General features: G+C 45.6%; 1 protein-coding gene across 2 annotated transcripts in view; it reads right to left on the reverse strand.

Moving 5' to 3' along the window:
• Positions 1 to 5,263, reverse strand: part of TEC (tec protein tyrosine kinase) — a 189,914-nt gene extending 184,651 nt beyond the window's left edge. Inside the window, exon 1 of one of the 2 annotated variants that reach the window (XM_068278541.1) lies at positions 5,135 to 5,263. The gene's annotated coding sequence lies outside the window, so the exon portion shown is untranslated. Of the gene's footprint in view, positions 1 to 4,999 lie in introns of both variants that reach the window. The other variant, XM_068278542.1, reaches the window with a different exon arrangement.
• Positions 5,264 to 12,268: the final 7,005 nt, after the last annotated feature.

The raw sequence follows: 12,268 nt of genomic DNA on the forward strand, positions 1-12,268 counted from the left end.
CACACCTTGTTTAACTGACATTCATCTGCAGATCAGATCCACCAGGATGGATTTTCAGATCTGCAAATGATTGTCTGATCTGCAGATGAATGTCAGTTAAACAAGGTGTGTATGATGATCTGCAGATCTCATAGACTATGAATGCAATTTGCAGGAACGGATCTTTTGCAGGAATGGATCTTTTGCAGGAACAGATCTTTTGCAGGAACAGATCTTTTGCAGGAACAGATCTTTTGCAGGAACAGATCTTTTGCAGGAACAGATCTTTTGCAGGAACAGATCTTTTGCAGGAACAGATCTTTTGCTGGAACAGATCTTTTGCAGGAACAGATCTTTTGCTGGAACAGATCTTTTGCTGGAACAGATCTTTTGCAGATACTGATCTTTTGCAGATACTGATCTTTTGCAGATACTGATCTTTTGCAGATACTGATCTTTTGCAGATACTGATCTTTTGTGTCTGTACAGCATCTGTGTGTGCAGCATCTTGCAAAGATTTTTTCTGATGTGGAGTTCAGCTCCATAGAAAAGACTGTGTAGAGTATGGCTCTCATACTACATGAAGGGTGGTAAGATTGATCTGTGATCTTTCATTTTCCAAAGACTATAGTCCGATGTGTGTATGAGCCTTAAGAGTAAGCAAGCTTTCAGCTGTATCAATTTAGAAGGTTACCCATTAACTTGCCTGTACACCTTTGGAGGAAATGCCCAGAGGAAACCCAAGCATACAGGGAGAACATACTATCTTCACACACAACACGTCCAGGCTGGAAATCAAGCAAAGGACCCTAGCACTGCGAGACTAGAGTGCTATACACCACTTCATGGGCAACATAATTGGCAGTGTTTTCTCCCCAAATCAGGCAGAGTGTTTGGGAGGGTCAGGCAGCCGGATCCCTGGCAGGGCTAGCTGGGCATGGAGTCCATGGTGTAGCTAGGTGTCCCCCCTGTAGCCAGCAGCTTTTACTCACCTCCCAGGCGGTAGACCCCTCCGCTCTGGCTGGCATCCCCGCTTGTACTGACGCTAAATTCCTGACGTCATTAAACGGGACCCGAAATTTACGTCAGAACGAGCGTTGATGCCGGCCAGAGCGGCGGGGATGCCAGCCAGAGCGGAGGGGAGTGCCGATAGCCAGGTGAACGTCAGGAAGGTGAGTGGATCCTCTTCTTCCCCCCCTGCCGCCCCAGTTCTAATGGTGATCACTATGATCCGCCAGCAATCGTAGTGATCATGTGATCAGGAGCCAATCGCGATGGCTCCTGATCACTGAGGGGAGATGTCAGCTGTCATATGACAGCTTAATCTTCCCTCTCGGGTGCGCACAATTGCGTCGGGAGCGGAGACGGCACGCGGCGTAAATCCTACATCACATCAGCCTAGGACAGCCACAAGTACGGCGTAGGGGTTACATGCAGCAGTCTGCAAAAGGTTAAACAGCGCTTACCCGTCAATCTACATAATGAGGCAGAAGCTCCAGCGCTGGTCTAGTTTAGGGGACCCAGCAGGAAACCTCATAGGGAAATTTAGCTAACGTGATTGGGTAGACAGCACCCTCTCAAACTGCTAGGTTCACAATAGGTTGTAGTAAACTACACCCACACTATTCAGCCAATCACAGCGATTTGTGCTGTTGAGGGTAATGTGATTGGAGAGCTGTTCCCTATTAGGTTTCCTGCTGGGTCCCCTAAAGTAAACTAGCACCGAGGCTCTCCAATAAAGCATAATTAAACAGTGTATTACCCCAACACCAAAAAAAAACCCAGATAAATTAGGCATCATGTTCCCTCAAACAACATCATTAGGCATTGATTTACCCACACACACAAAAAAACATACCCCTCCTCCCCCCAAAAAACCCAAACAACAAATATTATGCAGGGTTTCCCATAAATAGGAAGAGTTTTCCACTAACATAATTAAGCAGTGTACCCCCAAATATAATTAGGCAGTATGTCCCCCAAGCATAATTATGCACTGTGTCCCCCAGTGGAGTCCCTTACAAATCAAAACGTCAATGTTCCCCTCAATTGTCGCCAAATCATAATTAGGGTGCAGTATGCCCACGCATGCGCAATGCAGAGTAGCTCATCTTTGGGAGCAATCAGGCACCTGAAGCCTTCCGAGGGCCCCTGGAGGTGATGTAACTTCACAGAGAGACATCGCTGGAACGAGGGGACTGAGAGGGTACAGAGAAGGCTGAATAGGATGCAGAACTTTCCCTCTCAATAGGTATCAGACTTTTTTTTAAATGGTACAGCTTTGGAACCTCCTACTGACAAAACTTTGATTTTTGGTTTAGGATCCTTACACACTTAATCTGTTGCATTTTTTTTGTTTGTTTTGTTTTTGCAACAGGCAACATTATTGCATCCTAGTGCTATCCAATGATATTCCTATGGTATGTACATTTTTGTGTGTTTACCAGATGAGCAACTTTACAATGGCAGTGAAGCATACTTACATTATACTGTCCACATGTGCCGGACCAGTGGGAGTGGACAGTGTAATGTCTGCTCCGATGGCTGCAGCAGATGCATTACCCCTTAGGTTATATGGGGGAACGCATCCACCTGTCCAGGATTATCCTGGATTGCACAGAAGTGCGGTCTGCTTCAGGGGCAAATCCAGGATTTCCAAGGGGGGGATTCCTGAAAGCGGCATGTGGGCGTGGCCAAAACATGGAGTGAGTTGAGCCAAATACTAGCAGTTTCTAGGCTAAATTGCACCCAGGGTGAGGGCATGAAATGCGCCCCCAACGTGGAGACAGGTATAGGTGCCCGCAGTATAGGTAGCCAGCTATAGGTCCCCCCCCCCCCCCCCCAGTATAGGTAGCCCATATAGTTGCCCCCAGTATAGGTTAGATAGGTATATGCTCCCAGTATAGCTTAGATAGGTATATGTCCGCAGTATAGATTAGATAGGTATATGTCCCCCAGTATAGATTAGATAAGTATATGCCCAGTATAGATTAGATAGGTATATCTGCCCCCCAGTATAGATTAGATGGGTATATACCCCCCAGTATAGATTAGATGGGTATATGCCCCCCAGTATAGATTAGATAGGTATATGCCCCCCAGTATAGATTAGATAGGTACAGTGGCGTAGCTAAGGAGCTGTGGGCCCCGATGCAAGTTTTACAATGGGGCCCCCCAGGCACTCTATACATAACAACTGATACGGCGCACCAAAACCTGCCAATGGCAACTACAGTGTCAGAGGTGCAAGAAGGGGATGGGAAAGAGCTTCTTAATGTTTACCACTACTCAATGTATATATAGAAGTGATTATTATGAGCACAGGACCAATAGAGAACTAATACTGTAGTTGAGGGAGGGCCCTTCGGGGCCCCTCTGGCCCAAGGGCCCCGATGCGGTCGCTACCGCTGCACCCCCTATTGCTACGCCCCTGGATAGGTATATGCCCCCCAGTATATCTTACATAGGTATATGCCCCCAGTATATCTTAGATAGGTATATGCCTCCACTATAGATTAGATAGGTATATGCCTCCACTATAGATTAGATAAGTATATGCCTCCACTATAGATTAGATAGGTATATGCCCCCAGTATAGATTAGATAGGTATATGCCCCCAGTATAGATTAGATAGGTATATGCCCCCCAGTATAGCTTAGATAGGTATATGCCCCCCAGTATAGCTTAGATAGGTATATGCCCCCCAGTATAGCTTAGATAGGTATATGCCCCCCAGTATAGATTAGATAGGTATATGCCCCCCAGTATAGCTTAGATAGGTATATGCCCCCCAGTATAGCTTAGATAGGTATATGCCCCCCATTATAGCTTAGATAGGTATATGCCCCCCAGTATAGCTTAGATAGGTATATGCCCCCCAGTATAGCTTAGATAGGTATATGCCCCCCAGTATAGATTAGATAGGTATATGCCCCCCCCCCCCCCCCCCAGTATAGATTAGATAGGTATATGTCCCTAAGTATAAGTTAGATAGGAATATGCCCATAGATAGATTAGATAGGTAGGCGGGGGGAGCAGGGAGAGAGGAGTTTCCACTTACCTGTCTTCATCCTGCACGCAGCTTCTATTTTCATCCTCTCCCGGCGCGTGTCGCATCGGTAAGAGCTCCCCCTGTGATGACATGCGGTTACGTCATCACAGGGGGCGCTGTTACCACAACGACAGACGCCGGCCGGGACAGGATGTAGATAGAAGCTGGCAAGATCAAGGAAGGTAAGTGGAAAGTCTTCTCGCCGCAGCTGCCCGTACGCCCGCTGCCCGCCGCCAGCAGCAAGCTAGGCCCCCTGCAGCGTGAGGCCTCGGGTGCCCCTGCTGCCAGTCAGACCCTCGGACCCTCCGCCGTACACACATACGGCAGCCCCACTTCCGATCTCGGTGCAGGGGGGGGAGGTGTTCCAGACACCCGGAACACCCCCTTCCGTGCGCCAGTGCGCTTACTGCAACGTATCCCGCAGATCCGTTGCAGTGTGACAAGTGTGTGAACAAGTGTGAACGGTTCCTATTTATAAAATAGGCACCATTCATTTCACTCAATGAGCGGAGAATGGACAAAAAATGTCCGTTCTCTGCTCAAATGTGAACAGAGCCTTAGATGTGTGTTGCAACTATACAGTGAAACACACAATAAAATGAAAGTATGCTTCACTGCCACTGCAAACGCACATGTTGTCTGGCAAAAGCACAGCACCATTGGATCCCACCGCAGCGCACTCAGTGTAAAAGCACCACAGAAATATCATTGTATTGTGTTGCCATACTGTCCATTGCGACAGAATGCAACACACACCATGTGAAAGGACCCTTAAACAAGAAGATAGCCACGTTTACCAATCCCTATGTGACAAGAAAGAAATGTCATGCATTCTCACATCAGTTTGTACAAAACAAGTCAAGACAACATTTGCTTTGGCAATATGCACAGTTCAATACGCACAGTTCAAAAAAGAAAAAGAATTGACTAAAGTTATGTCCTAAACTTAGAAGTTTACTTCCGAATACCTGCTGGGTTTGACAAGTCAGTACACTTGCTGTATGTAGAAATAGCAGAAGTCGCAGGTTCCCAAGCCAATCCCTGTGATCACACACACCTCCCTCTCCTGACTTATCAGGTTGCACTCAGTGATGTCACCATACCTTAGTGGAAGACCCCGGGACCCCGATCTGTCAGCAGTAGGTGACTATGACTATATGCTGCTGGTACGGAAGTGTGCTCTAGCAGAAGAAAAAAGCAACAAACGTACAGCATGTGTGAGACACGCCCAGCGGGGACAGAACTACACAGGAGGTGGCAGTGCCCCGAGCAGCCAACCTTCCCTCCCATCAGCAGGGCGATGCCTGCTGCTTACACAGGTCCATGCAGCTGTCACTGCAGCTCAGCATAATTAGCATGTGATTAACGCATAAAGCCCCTTAATACTGTGGTACAGGTGCTCCCTAATTTATATTGTTATTAGCAATAGCTGTAGAAGTATCAGTTCAGTATTATATTCAATACTGCCACGTGTGGTTGTGAGTTCGTGGCTTTAGATGCATTAGATGAGCCTCCACAGCTGACAACTGGCGCTCTGAGCGTTGTATACATCGGGACATTTATAATACTTGGGGTGTCAGCGGTAGGTAGATAAGCAGCTAAGCTTGGTAGCACTTCCGTAAGGTGACAGGTGCAAGTCACTATGGAGGATGAAGCAAAGGCTATTGTGTAGGCAAGCATTTTGTTTAACACGTCAGCGACACCTACAGGGTGTTTTTTAGTATTACAAGAGTTCATAGAAGCCAGGATGAAGATATCCTACAGAATGAAGTTTTGAATCAGGCTGCTACCATTTATTGATATTAAAGGGAACCTAAACTGAGAAGGATATGGACTTTTCCTTTTAAAATAATATCAGTTGCCTGGCAGCACCTGCTGATCCTGTGTCTCTAATACTTTTAGCCACAGCACGTCAACAAGCATGCAGAGCAGGTGCTCTGACTGAAGACAGACTGGATTAGCTGCATGCTTGTTTCAGGGTTGTGATTCAGCCACTGCTGCAGCCAAAGAGATCAGCAGGACTGACAAGCAACTGGTATTGTTTAAAAGGAAACATCCATATCTCTCTCAGTTAAGGTTCCCTTTAACTTAGAAGAAAAGGAGTAAGCTTATGGCTATAAAGCCTTCCTCATACTTGATTGCTGTATATTAAAACGATTTAGAGTACACTGCTTTTTTATTTCTTGTGCAGGCATAGCTAAGGAGCTATGGGCCCTGGTGCAAGGTTTACATGGGCCCCCCCAAGCACGCAATACATAATTGATACGGCGCACCAAAACTTGCCAAGGACAACCATAGTGTCAGAACCCGAGCCCCGAGGTGGGTTTTAAGAATCCTATTAGCACGCAAAGGCTGGGTCTGCATATAATCTCCAGCCTCTGTTACTATACTGTTCCCCCCAGGCCCCCCCTGTGCTCTGCTGTCCCCCATAAATCAAATCGTCGTGCTAGCGACACGCAGCATGTCACTAGCAGGCTGTTTACATGTAGACTGTCACGGACAACAGGACTCTCTGCAAGTATATTTTACTTTATTTAAAAATGAAAACGCTTAGACCCCAAATCGTTGCAAAATTGCTTTTCAAAGCAATTTTGCATCACTTCTATACATAGCATTGAGCACAAACACGCTCAAAATGCTGCATGACCTGCAATTACGAATAACTGTAATCTCACTAGAGTGTTCCCCACCATTTAAATACGTTGGCAAAGCATTTTTGGAATTGTCAGTGATCCAAAAATGCAGCCAAAATTGCTCTAGTGGGTCCCAGCCAAAAGGCTTCATAGCCAAAAGCTTACTTCTTTGCTCATAAGTTAGCAAATAAATGGTATTATCCTGATTCAAAACTATTTTATTTTACTGATGGCTAACACAGTACAGTACTCCACTGCTACTTCTGCAAAATGAACAAATCAAAAAATGTTAACAAGAATTTTTACAAAAAATACTTAATAGAGTGGAATGCATAGGACACAGAGGCCCATATGCAATTAATGTTTTCTCCTGAGTTTTCTCCAAGGTGATATTTTTAAACTTGTCAATAACATTCCTTTTAAGCCACCAGAAAGCAAGACAATAATCAAAATTATGTTGATAGTACCTTTTCACAAACTTTTTGGTACTTTTTTAGTTGAAAAGTACTGCAAAGTTATTTAAAATCAAAGATGAAAAATTATCTCCTAGGAGAAAACTCAGGTGAAAAAGAGAATTGCATATGGCCCAGAGGCCCATATGCAATTAACTTTTTCACCCAAGTTTTCTCCTAGGAGATAATTTTTCATCCTCTATTTAAAATAACTTTCCAGCACTTTTCAACTAAAAACATATCGAAAAGATACTTAGGTGAAAAGATACTGCCAAAATTATTTGGAATATGTTCTTGCTTTCTGGTGGCTTAAAATACATTTTATTGACAAGTTTAAAAATATCACCTAGGAGAAAACTCAGGAGAAAAAGTGAATTGCATATGGGCCAGAATGTCTGGCATGTGAACTGTGTTCTGGTTATTCTACCTCTCACCAGCAGATGTCCTTCCAATGCTTGGAGAACTACCATCAGCAGAGCAGAAACACTCTTCCTACCATATAAGGCCCAGTGCACACCAAAAACCTCTAGCAGATCTGTAAAACGTTAGTGGTTTTTGCAGCTGATTTCAGAGCGATTCTAGGCATGTTTTCTAAACATGCCTAGCATTTTTCGGAGTGTTTTTGTGTAGCAGATTACAAATATTGTTGCAGTTAAAGCTTTTACTGAACAGCTTCTGTAACAAAAACGCTTAGAAAACCGCTCTGATCGTGCATTTTTCAGAGCTGTTTTCCACTTTCCTATACTTTAACATTGAGGCAGAAACGCCTCAGAAATCTAAAAAATGCTGCATGACAGCAGTTTGCGTTTGTGGAGAAAACGACCCGCTCTGGTGTGCACCAGCCCATTCACTTTTATTAGGGCTCTTTCACACTACAAGCAGCGGTAAAAGGCTAAAACACTGCGTTTTGGCTGCAGGCGTTTGAAGGCGTTTTAACGCCAACACATTACTATCAATTGTAATGAGAAAAGCTCCTGGGAGCGTTGAAACGCAATGCTCCAAAACGCGGCGTTAGATGTAAAAGGTAGAATGAAAGTATCAGCATCAAAAAGAATAAAGACTGTTGAACCAGGCACTGCAGTTAATTCTGTTTTAATAGTGTTTTCAATGTGAATAAAATCACCACTTATATGAAAAATTCTTGCATTCAAAAAGGTAGGTACAAAAAATCATGTGCAAACATCTTGTGCATTCAAATAACTACATGAAGAGGATGTCCTACCATATCAGAGGGTGGCGGTGGTGGGTGCAGGGCAAAAACGATAGCCTAACAGCCGTTTCGCACAGCGGTGCTTCTTCCGAGGCTGATCCACCGGGTACTTCTTCCGAGGCTGATCCACCTGCAAGCGTTTTAGAAAACTGTAACGATTGTGGGATATCTCCGTGTTCAGCGCACAAAGATGTGCGCTGACACTGCGGAGGTCCTCCACAAGCGTGTCAAGATACTAGAACCCAGCTTTTGGTGCAAGCACCAGTAGAGGGAAAATTCCTGTCGGCAGATGGCGCTGGGGAGTGCAGAGGAACCAATCCTCTGTACCTCCACAAATGCCAGACAGGAATTTGTACGAAGCGCAGAACGCAATCGCAAGAGAGGCGATTGCGAATGAGAATGCGCAAAGGGACAGATTGTATGTGTGTGCGCCAATCTAGTCGCCACCCCGCGACCACGCATACACAACAGCAGATATGAAATAGGAACGCGATCGCGAGAGGTGCGATCGCCAGACGTGACACAAGGCAGATCAGAACAGAATACGAGGTTAGCAAAGGCACAGCAAATAATACAATGAGAATATACGGAAAATAATAAACGCTAGCTAACCGCGAACACCGCACTCATTCGCAACAGTGCACGCGGTTATGCGCGGTCTCCACGTGATAAGCACAATAGAGACAAGCACGCCTAACTAACCATCAACAGACAAACACGAAACAAAGAACGTGAACGCTTGCTTAACGGTTACCTCATCGAGCCTACAGCAAGCGCCCGTATCAGACAAGACAGACAAACGAGAAACAGGAACTAGGCAGAAAGGATCCACCGCTCTTCCGCCAGAGTAAGTGTGATCCAAGCAGGAACACAGATCAGAAAGATCCACAGCCGCTAACGCTAGCGGCTAGTGCGATCTAAACAAGACAGATCAGATGAGGTAGCCGGTAGCAACCGCTGCTCCAGCTTACACTCCAGGAACTCAGATCAGAAGGATCCACAGCCGCTACCGCTAGAGGCTAGTGAGATCCAAACAAGACAGAGCGATTCGCTATCAACCGCCGCTGGTGACAGCGCAATCGCGACAGACAAGACAAGACAGAATAGGCAGTACAAATTATACACAAACTGACTGCACTAACTAGGAATGCAAGGAGCACTCCCCAAGAATTAACTATACTAAGATAGCAGTGGCTGACACTCCAGGTGAGTCCAGCAGGAACAAACCTCTATGAGCAGCGAAGCATTGTGGGACACACATAGTACTTATAGTACACGCCTCCAATGAATGTGGCCAGGCAATTTGCATGACAACGTATGCAAATTCCTCAGCAAGCACAAGCTGCAAAACTGACAGAAGGACTTCTTTCCAGAGTCCTGCAGCATGCAGACCTGAATAATGATCAAAAGGCTGCCTGCCTGCGCAGGCAGCTGAGCGGATCGTTACAGTACCCCCCCCCTCTAGGGACGAATTCCAGACGTCTTTCAAAACTGGCGTTATCAAAAAACTCTAACTGAAGACTCATGAAGGTCGGGGCAGCCCGACAAGGTCCAATTCCAGAGTCAGTCCACCCGAAACCGACCTCATCGGAAACAGAAGCCACCGAAACATGCCCATCAGTACTACCAGTCTTAGCGTAACACCCATCAGGACTGTGGATACCAGAGAAAAAGCCATCGACACCCTCCAGACAATACCCACCACCTTCCAACGAGCGTCCGAAAATACCAAACCTGCCACAATACCTGTTCGAAGTGTCCCTTACAACACAAAAGCCACCGTTGATCTTATCCAGGGGACCAAGCAAAATCTCTCCCGGAATCTCCCAGAACCTTTTGAAGCTCCACAGAGATCCCAAGAGGGCAGAACAATCACCAGGCTCACATGGAGAATTACCAAGAACCCCCATGGAACCAATGACAATTCCGGATTCAGAATTACGAGGACACCCATCAAGATCAAGACTTTCAGGGACCACTTCTGGGCATGCAAGCAGGCAGGCTAAATCAGAGCATGTCTCCACCGAGGAAGCATCTGAGTACGCTGGTAACCGAGGCACACTTGGGCTTTCTGGGTCACAGAGCACACTGGGGTACACCAGCACAGGAGAAACCTCAGTACATGTCGGGGAACTGCCAACCTCAGAGTCCGGCACGACAAGACCAAAACCAGTACCGGACAGAGAATCATCATGAGTGGAGGTCACAGGCACTGTACTTTCACAAGAAGACTCGGATACAAATTCAGAAATTTCTGTGACAATAATATCATCATTGACTACATATGAGTGAAGCTCCATCAGAGCTGAAAAGGTAGCCAGCAAGGCAGCAATGCCTACGGAAGAGGGTAACACCTCAGAAGGACTTGGGGGGCAGGAGACATCTCCTACAAGTTCTGCACCCTTTGGGAGGAACTCTGAGACCTCCAGAACATCAAACAAGACCTCAGGAACATCATTTTTCAAGTTTTCTCGGAAGGATTCTGAACTATCCATGTTACAGGGCAAAACTGGAAGTTTATTTTGTGGACAGGGCAGATGTCCCAGGAATGGTTCCACCATAACCTGAGACTGGATCTCATCATCATGAGGGGAATGTACAGGTATATTTACTGGAACACACACTGATTTCCTAACTTCATTCTCACTGTACCCAGAATTCTGTGTGGCAGTCAAACTAGCTTGTAACTCCAAAACTGCAGAAAAACAGGTGAGTATAGTGGCAATACCTAGACGAGCCTCTAGGGACACTGCAGGAGACTCTAAACAAGGCCATCTTAACTCATCCAGAGTACAGGGTGCAGAATCAGCACTTTCCTCAGAACAAGAAAGGGACTCACAAATGTCAGTGTGATTGGACATCATATTGTTATTCATGGTACAGGGCAGGCTCAGAGAAACTTTCTCTGGACCCAGCAAAGATGTTTCAGAGTCAGATTCGCAAAACCGAAGCGCTGTCTCACTCTTAGATTCGGCTAACAATGTCAAATCCGAGGAGCCAGAACGCAAAACCTGCGAATCCAAGATCGCTTTAGGTTGTGAAACTGACGCTTCCATAGCGCAAATCTCCGCGATCTGCGGAGCAGACTGCAAGGCATCTAGGGTCGAAACACTGGAGCAATTGTCCCCAGGCAACGGGCCCTTACAGGTGTGAACAGGGTGAGACAGAGACTCATCTGCAGAAGAAATAGCGACATCAACAGAATAAACTTTATTAGGCATATTAATTTCACTTTTGATGCTGCATAGTTTAGGAATTTTTCCCATAGCAGGATCATAGATGGAAGATCTTAAAGATCTGTTCTTAGATGACAAGGGATCCCACATATCTTTGAGAAAACTGGCACATTCATGTTGATCACAATCTGCAGGAACATCTGAGAAACAGGCATTACATCGCATAGATTCAAACTTCACGCAATCAGGAGAGAATCTTTCAAGATTCGCACAAGAATCAACCACAGTAGTGCACCCATTCATGTCAGGTCGCACAATATCTAGACTCACATGCTTTACCCCAGAAAGGCAGGAACAATCATCCGATAACGATGTCTCTTTATTGAAGTCAATTGATTGGTGTGTGTGCAATTCATCCAAAATCGTCTGCCACACATAAGTCACCGGATTCACAAAACATTCGTCACACTCATCAGAGTCAAAGCGTACACCGAATCAAGACAAGCATAAAGAATCTCTGCGCTTTTTGCGATGTAAAAATCGCAAAACGCCTTCCAATCAATCTCGAACTCCTCAATTAATGCTCCAATATCCCATGGAGCAAATGGGGGTTCAAACAACTCGGTTTCCAAGAAACCCTCATAAGGGTTGGGGTCAGGAACATGCAAAGACTTTCTCACTCCTTTAATATAGAAAATAATTCTGCCTATCAAAGGATCCACAAATGCCCTTTCTTGGGGTAATGAAACCTGAGACTGAGAAATTT

This window comes from Hyperolius riggenbachi, chromosome 1 (genome assembly GCF_040937935.1).
Source record: "Hyperolius riggenbachi isolate aHypRig1 chromosome 1, aHypRig1.pri, whole genome shotgun sequence".
NCBI classification, from domain to species: Eukaryota; Metazoa; Chordata; class Amphibia; order Anura; family Hyperoliidae; genus Hyperolius; species Hyperolius riggenbachi.